Here is an 8306-nt window from a genome sequence, read left to right on the forward strand (position 1 = left end):
ACCATCGAACCACACCCAAAGCAATTTAATCCCTTATTCTTGCAGCCACCTATTATGTTGGAGAAAGCAATGTTGGACGAATACGGTATCATGTACCTTGTCATCCTATACATAGAAATGGATAGTCTTCTTCACATCAGCTAATCCCACTAGGTAATATGAAATGTGAACCAATATATTGACTTAGTTTGAATACCAGTGCATTGATTGGGTCTCATTTTTCTCTTTAAACAAATAATTCTCCATGAAGTCAAGACTGAGACCATGGTATCGCTTGAAAACCTTGATAGATATTCCTTGAATTGTTAAGCTTGCCACACCTATAGATGAAGTTATGCTTGGTAAAGCTACTGATGTGTGCTTTGAACAAGGAAAGTAGATCCATGCATGCCAACTTCTTCACAATAAGATATTTCCTTTTCTTATTGTTCCCCCATCATCGACTTTGCTAGTCTCGATGTCCTTAATGGAGATCTACAAATCCTTCTTGCCATTTTCTCTGAACACAACACCATCCTTTCAATGCCACACTTTCCCATCAAACATGTATGTACATGGAACATGGACGCAACATGCTTGGGACATAGTATGGATACCCAAATTTTTGTGACACTCTTGTATATACATTAAGTAGCTATGTAGACAAGTGATCTTGACTCCTCACATATAGAACAAGCACATGTGCATGCTAGCCCATGGATCCCAAAGTACCAATGGCACATTTGATTGGCTACATCCTTGAGAAACATCATCTGCACATGTGCCACATGGTAAAAAGTATATACTGGTCCCTCAACTTGCACACAAAATATGGCTTTAGGCCCTAAAAACATTATACAAAGATCTCTAGATTTGGATAGTGCTCTTGGAATCTTCTATAGATCTCAACTTGCCAAAACAATAGGAAGCACGATGGAGGTCAAGTTGTATAGAGCTTCAAAGTAGTTAAAATCACTAATAACTAGTGAAGCATTGTCAAGCACTTGGAAGTAATGTATTGCTTTAAAGCAGTTCAAAGCATTGACAAGCAAGTCAAGCACTTAGAAGAAATATATTTCTTTAAAGCAATTAAAAGCACTAACAAACCAGTTAAGCATTGTCAAACACTTAGAAGCAATATACTGCTTTAAAGAAATCAAAAGCACTGACAACACCAGTGAAGCATTGTCAATCACTTATAAGTAATGTATTGCTTTAAAGCAGTTCAAAGCATTGACAAGCAAGTCAAGCACTTAGAAGAAATATATTTCTTTAAAGCAATTAAAAGCACTAACAAACCAGTTAAGCAAACACTTAGAAGCAATATACTGCTTTAAAGAAATTAAAAGCACTAACAACACCAGTGAAGCATTGTCAACAATCAATTATAAGTAATATATTATTTTACAATAATTAAAAGCATTGGCAACCAATGAGTACTACTTTAAAGTAGTTAAAATCATGACAACTAGTAAATACTACTTTAAAGAAGTTAAAAGCATTGACAACCAGTAAATACTGCTTTAAAGAAGTTAAAAGCACTAACAACCTACAAATAGTACTTTAAAGTAGTTAAAAGCACTAAGATGCCCACTTGAAATGCCTATTTAAAATTTAATGGTAGCTGAGGGTGTTTAACACCCTATAAGATAATGCTTCCATGTGCATAAAGCATGTGCCACATCACTTAAATCTTTATCATAAGTTCTATAATTTCTCTTTATGACTCTCTTAGGCTAAATGTTTAGAGAAGTTATAGCTTGACAACAAGCATGCCGATACCAAGGAGTACAACTCATCATCTAGAGTCATGGATAATGCATTGCTTGTGGGAATGGAAACCTCAAGGGTGGTCAAGACCTCAAGCTCTATTGAACCAATGCTTGGTCCTCCACAATCACACATGAGGTAAAAGCTAGCAAGCTTCCTCTCTACTCTCTCTCTCTCTCTCTCGCTCTCTCTCTCTCTCTCTCTCTCTCTCTCTCTCTCTCCACATCTAGCTTATCTTAAGAAAGAATCAAGTAAACTTAGCTCAAGCAAGAATCAAGTAAGCTTAGCTCAAGCATGCATACACACTCAAGCACTCACATATGTAAGTAAGAAACTCTACATGATTCCTTAGCTAAAGACCAACATAAACATGAAAGCATGCAAAAAGGAAGGAATCCCAAGCTTGAGCTTACATACCCTCATAAGTTACTTATATAATATACAAGTGGGCTTTGCCCGGTCACCCACATTTATGGGGTGCCCAAAACATGTTCTCATCATTACATATATACAAGCCTTATATGGTTAGCTTTCTTCAATGGGTGGGACTTTGGCCATAAAAAATGTGAAATATCTAAACTAGGGCAAGGATTACAAGAGTATACAAAAAGGAGTAACAACCCCCCTACCTAGTCTAGCTTGCATCCTCATAAAAGCATTACTATACAGCGAAAGCAGTGTAAGCAAGAAGTTACGGATGATGTCGTGTCGAAGTAGAGGATTGATAAGAGTATACAGAATAGGAGTAGCAACCCCCTTACATAGTCTAGCTTGCGTTCTCAAAAGCATACTATATAGCAAAAGAAAAAGCAGTGTAAGCAAGAAGTGATGATGATGTCGTGTCGAAGTAGAGGATTGACAGAAAAAGGCTAAAAAATCTTCAACATGCTGCACTGGAAAAAACTCTATCATGAAACCTTCCTCAAATGTCTTTTGATAATGATGGGATGGGAGGTATTGAAATCTCTCCCATTTTTGCCTCAGAATCAAATGCTAATTTATGCACTTCACTTTCATGATATATGTGTGACCCTGTGCATTTCTCATGTGGATTTGCCAAGCAGACGAGTGGCCTTCTAGCTAGTTTTCCTTGTCTCTTGCTAGCCTTGAGAGTCTTGCTTTGTCTCTGGATCTAGTCTTTGATCACATGATCCTTGATCTTTATCCTATGTGGGCTCTATGCTACCTTGCTTATCATCTTGCCCCTTGTTGCCTTGGTCCTCTTTTTCTTCCCCCTCCTTGCTGTTTGAATCTTCTGGGCCTTTGTGCTTTTCTAGGCACTCTAGCTCCCTAAGGAAAGCTTTACTTCACCTTCTTCTTTGTGTGGAATGGTTTTTGGATAAGCTACATGCTTCGTTCCGAAGAAACAACAACTTGAGCTACTTGTGGACTCTGAGATAATGTAGTTAAAAATTGGTCTGCTAAAAAATGGCATGTTACGCATGCCATTTCTCCACAAATTATAGTAGTCAAGTTTTTTCCTATTCACTTCAACCATTTTAAATCCACCTGACATGTGGCCATGTCCATGTAAAATCCTAGAATTCATGGCTCATGTGCGTGAATCTTCCCTTATAAATATAAATATGTATATCTCTTTTATAAATACACACACACATCTATATCTATATATCCCACAATCTCTAGCCCTCGTAGTATCCGTTCCACTCACTTTCACCCCCTCCTCTCGTCCCCTCCTCTCCTCTTCATAGTAGGTGACACGCACATCCACAAACTTCTCCAACTCTCTCACCCTCCCCTATTGTCCCCCTCATCGTGATCTCTCTCTCTCTTGCTTCCTCACTCCCCCAGTTCTCTCTTTCTCTCTCCCCCCTCCCGGGTCTCTCACTCACTCCCTTCCTCTCATCCCGCCTCCCCCCCCCCCCCCCCCTCTCTCTCTCTCTCTCTCTCTCTCTCTCTCTCTCTCTCTCTCTCTCTCTCTCTCTCTCTCTCTCTCTCTCTCTCTCTCTCTCTCTGGTTTATACCTAATTTGAAGCTCTTGCTAATTGTCAAGCTTCACTGTCTAGCTTCATATGTCTATCAATTCTACACTTCAAGGCAAGCCATTTCTTTCTACTTTCCATGGTTTATTAGTACACAACGACCAACTCTAATAAAAGAGAGCCACCTCAACAAGTGGATTAGACCACTAGTAGTGATGACGCAACAGTAAGATTGCCTACTCGAGGCCTTAGAATAACCTGCTTAAGAAGTCCTTTGAGATCTCTGTCCCTTGTCCCTTATCTTTTGTGGCACCGGCAAGCTCATTGAGTGTCCTAATCCCAAATATGGTGGAGGACGCTCCTTGCTCTGCAAATGATTGCACTTGAGTTGTGGTTCTGGGGGAATCTTTCTTCGCTAGGGCATTCCATCAAACACTAGTGGATTTGCATCTGAACACAATTCGGAAGCTAAGCCCCAGCAGTAATGGTGCAGCTTAGGAGCCCGCATAGACAAAGAAAAATCTCTTAAGTGAGTGAGTCCTCGGATGCTGGAACCAGCACCAGAATATTGTATGGAAATGCTAGATGGTTTGAAATTATAGTTGTTCTTATGATGAATTTCTTTTTGTGTAGGTTGACTTGATTGGAAAAGAATGTATTCATCAAGGGATAAAGGAACCTGCAAAAAAGGTTAAGTAAATGAATCATGTTGTAACCTACATCAGTGAAACAATGTGCCTAGTAATTTAGGTAAACCTCATAGATGAACGGTTCTAGTCACTAGGAAGCAGGTGGTTGGGTGGTCTTGATGAGTCGGGTGTTTCCTTACAAGAGACTAGAAACCGAAAAAGAGATCCTTAACATATTCAGAAGGACCCCCAACCCGGGAGATTCCTAATAAATCAGATTGTCTAAGAGAGGCTCCGATGAGATAGCTCCCACAATGGGTTGGGATTTATCTTACCAATTGAGGTGCCTCTTTATCATGCCTAGTGGATGGGATGGGCGGTATCTTATAGTCCTTCAGCACTCTAGCCGTGTACTCCTCCTATCAGCTCGATGCAATCTTTAACTAAATCTAGAGGTGCCTTTTTGAATAGGAATACACATGCAATGAAGTTTGTTATCATTGAGTAGTTATCATTGAGTACAATTCAGCATAAATTTACAAAATTCTACAAGGCCAAGGTCCCTTGAAAGAACATCATGGTGGTGACATGAGCTTCAAGTCCTTGAGACACTTGGCTACATATTTTGGTAAAATGTACCTTGGAGACAGGTTCATCAAGTGACATTCCTTGGCCAATAAAAGCAAGGCCTCACCTATACATCTAATTAGCTTTATACGATTATTTAGGATCTCACTCTCACATAGGAGGTCTAGGAGCATTAAGCCTACATTTGTCAAAGTAGCATCCCTCTCCTCATGGGCTATCGACCAGAGTGTAAACGATTAATGGCTCTTCGGCCTCCTTCTATGGATCTTTGAGCATATGCAACTCCTCCTCTGAGGCCTTTACTTGACCAGCATATCTTTAGTGTTTTATTCCAAAGCTCTTTGCATCTTATCGCCTTTAACTTTCGAATTTACTTTTTTTGTGAAGTCCGCTTCACGAGATGGACCGTTAAGGGTTCACGGCATGAGACCCTTCGTTCACACGAAATAAAAAATCGAATTTAACTTTTTCGTGAAGTCCAGTTCACGGTGTGAGACCCTTCGTTCACGCGAAAAAAAATCGAATTTAACTTTTTTGTGAAGTCCGCTTCACGACGTGAACCATTAAGGGTTCATGGCATGAGACCCTTCGTTCACGAAACCAAAAAAAAAAATAAAGTTAACTTTTTTGTGATGTTCGCTTCACGATGTGAAGTGTTAAGGGTTCACAAGACGACAGCGTGAGACCCTTTGTTCACCCATGACCAAAAAATAATAATTTATAAAATTAGTCAATTCTGCTTCATGGTATGAACTGCACCTTGCTAGTTCACAATGTGAAAGGGAGTCCGTCGGCTTAAAAAAAAAACCCTGTTTGGAGGCCCTTTATCTCCTAAACCATGTATCCGATGAAGGCACTCTAGGGCTCATCGAAAAACTGACATCGAGCTCTTCGATTTTGGACTTCGCCGTCCGAAGTCAAAATCGATCATTTTGGCCTTCAACCAGCAGTCTCAAAATTCGACCCAAAAAATCGAGGCAAAAAACAATCCAAAAACCATAAAAAATCATTAAAAAAAACAGCGCGAAAACGACGACGAACCATATTCGGGCTACTTTTTGAGGGTCTAAATGACAAAATCACGGACGACTCTCAGGGAAACAAAGTTGTAGTACTCCAAAAATACTACAACTCCCTCATACAGAGTTTTTCAAAATTCCTTTTGGAACACCCTTAAAACGTGTCGTGAAACAAGAAAAATTTTCCTGAATTTTTTTTTGTCTTGATACAATGATGGAAAATAGGTTTTAGGACCACCTCTTCCATCTGGGAAGTTTCTAGCATATGCTTTTTCTGAAAAATTTTCTCTAAAAGGTTGTTCGCGTGCATATAGTACCTAAGCTAATTAGGACGAACGAACACCCGTTTGACCCAACGAAGAGAACGCCAGGTCTCTTGAGGCTGTAGTAGCAGGCTGTGAGAGAATAGAAAAAGCAAACAAAAAAACATGTGTTTGCTCATTAAGGAGCATTTACGCAATCAGACATGGCAACGATAGAGGGATTGCCAGGGATCACACAAGGACTGAACCCAATGGCTGACACCTTCGAGCCATTGAGATCTATGTCGCAAATGCACCTCCTCCCAAAGCCATGCCTATAACAAGCGTGTCATTGGGTTTTGCACCCCTTGTCACTTTGATCCCACCGAGCTTTGGTCCCTTACCTAACATCTCCACAAATCCTATAGGTACCAATCCTTTCCTAGATGCCCACACCTTGGACATACTGACTAGTCTAGGAAGGGGGGTAGCCCAAGGACTGAGTGAGTCTCTCCTGAGAGACAAGAGCACTCACATACGGCCTCAGTGGCTCATACAAAAGTACGACCGTATAGATTTCCAAAATTATGGGCAAATACGACGGAACAACATACCCTGTTCAATTCATTCAAACGTTTGAACCGAGATGTGAAGCCTTTGTAAATCCCAACTATCCCACCAAGGTACATGCTTTGAACCTATGCTTAGAGGGCAAGGCTAGTCGATAGTTCATCACATTGATGCTAGTGATCAAAACCAACTTCAAAACCTTAAAAACAACCTTTATCCATGGTTTTTCAAGACAAGGTGATCGGTGGAGTATAGCAAAAGAACTCTATTCAATTGAGTAAACCAAACGAAACCGTTAGAGATTTTATCCTTTGGATAAAACTCTTGGACTCACGATGTGAGTCATGGGAGAAATTAAACGATTCTCAATTGAAGAGATGTTTCATGATGGGCTTAAAGAAAAACAACTTACACAACTTGATCATTGTATCCAACCTGGAAACATTCGATCAATGTTGTAAAGAAGCAGTACGTTTAGATAACATATTGGAAGATGATCATGCTACGAGATGTTTCTCATCTAAACCAAGTGAAGCAATGGCAAAAGAAAGAATAATCTCAGAATTGTCATTCCCTAAATTCTATGCAGCCCTTTCAATCGACATCTCTAAGAGAGGATGAGATCCTTCAAAACCAAACATCCTTAATGCCTCTACAAGTGAGGAACAAAATGCCTTGTATTGAGTGCAATCATTATGACCATTTCAATCCCCTTTGTGCATACAAGAAGGCACATATTTTTCTATACTACATATATTGGAAAACCTTTGACCATGATACTAAAAAGTGTCCCACTTCATCCACAATTAACTCAAAACCTCCATCATCTCCCATGCACCAAACAGAAACAGTCCAAAGGGTAGAAACTGCTCAGGAAGCACTTAATCGAACACTTCAGTGTTTCTATTATCGTGGACCTTGAATTATAAGCCATGGGTGGCTAGACATCTACAATACTCAGTAGCACTTAAACTTAAGTGAGTCTTCCTTATATCACCCTTTTGGTATTCTAAAACTATACCATAATATCTACAAACATTTAGAATCCATGTTAACCAATGTCCTCTACACTTTTGATAAATCACAAATCGAATATCCTAACATAAGGTCTGAGGAGATCACTGACCTACCCCTCCAGCTCAGGTCATGGTCAAGAAGAGACATCTAGTACATCTTCTAACCCTACTTACCTTGTGTATTCTAATGTAGCCAGCAAATTACTTAATCCATATCCTAATGCTCTTCCTACTAACAAGTCTCCAGCAGACTGCATTTTTTCTACTCTCTCTTCTCAACATATAGAATTTCCCACTAACCCTCTCGCCCCCCGAAGAGGTACTGACACCTGACTCGTCTCCCACACGGCAAACTCAGGAGGTACGACATATTCTCCCCCAAGACAATATTGAAGCTTTTACTGATGATACTATTTTGGAGTCATTGTCTTGTGCAAAGTATGAAGGCTTCATATACGAGCTGACAATCCACTACTAAAGCCAAAAGTAATGTTCAAGGTGTAATGTAAATAACACCATTTGAGCCAACTCGAAGGATTCCACCACACGA

Source organism: Cibotium barometz, chromosome 6, assembly GCF_041138505.1.
Source record: "Cibotium barometz isolate CiBa-2024 chromosome 6, ASM4113850v1, whole genome shotgun sequence".
NCBI lineage: Eukaryota > Viridiplantae > Streptophyta > Polypodiopsida > Cyatheales > Cibotiaceae > Cibotium > Cibotium barometz.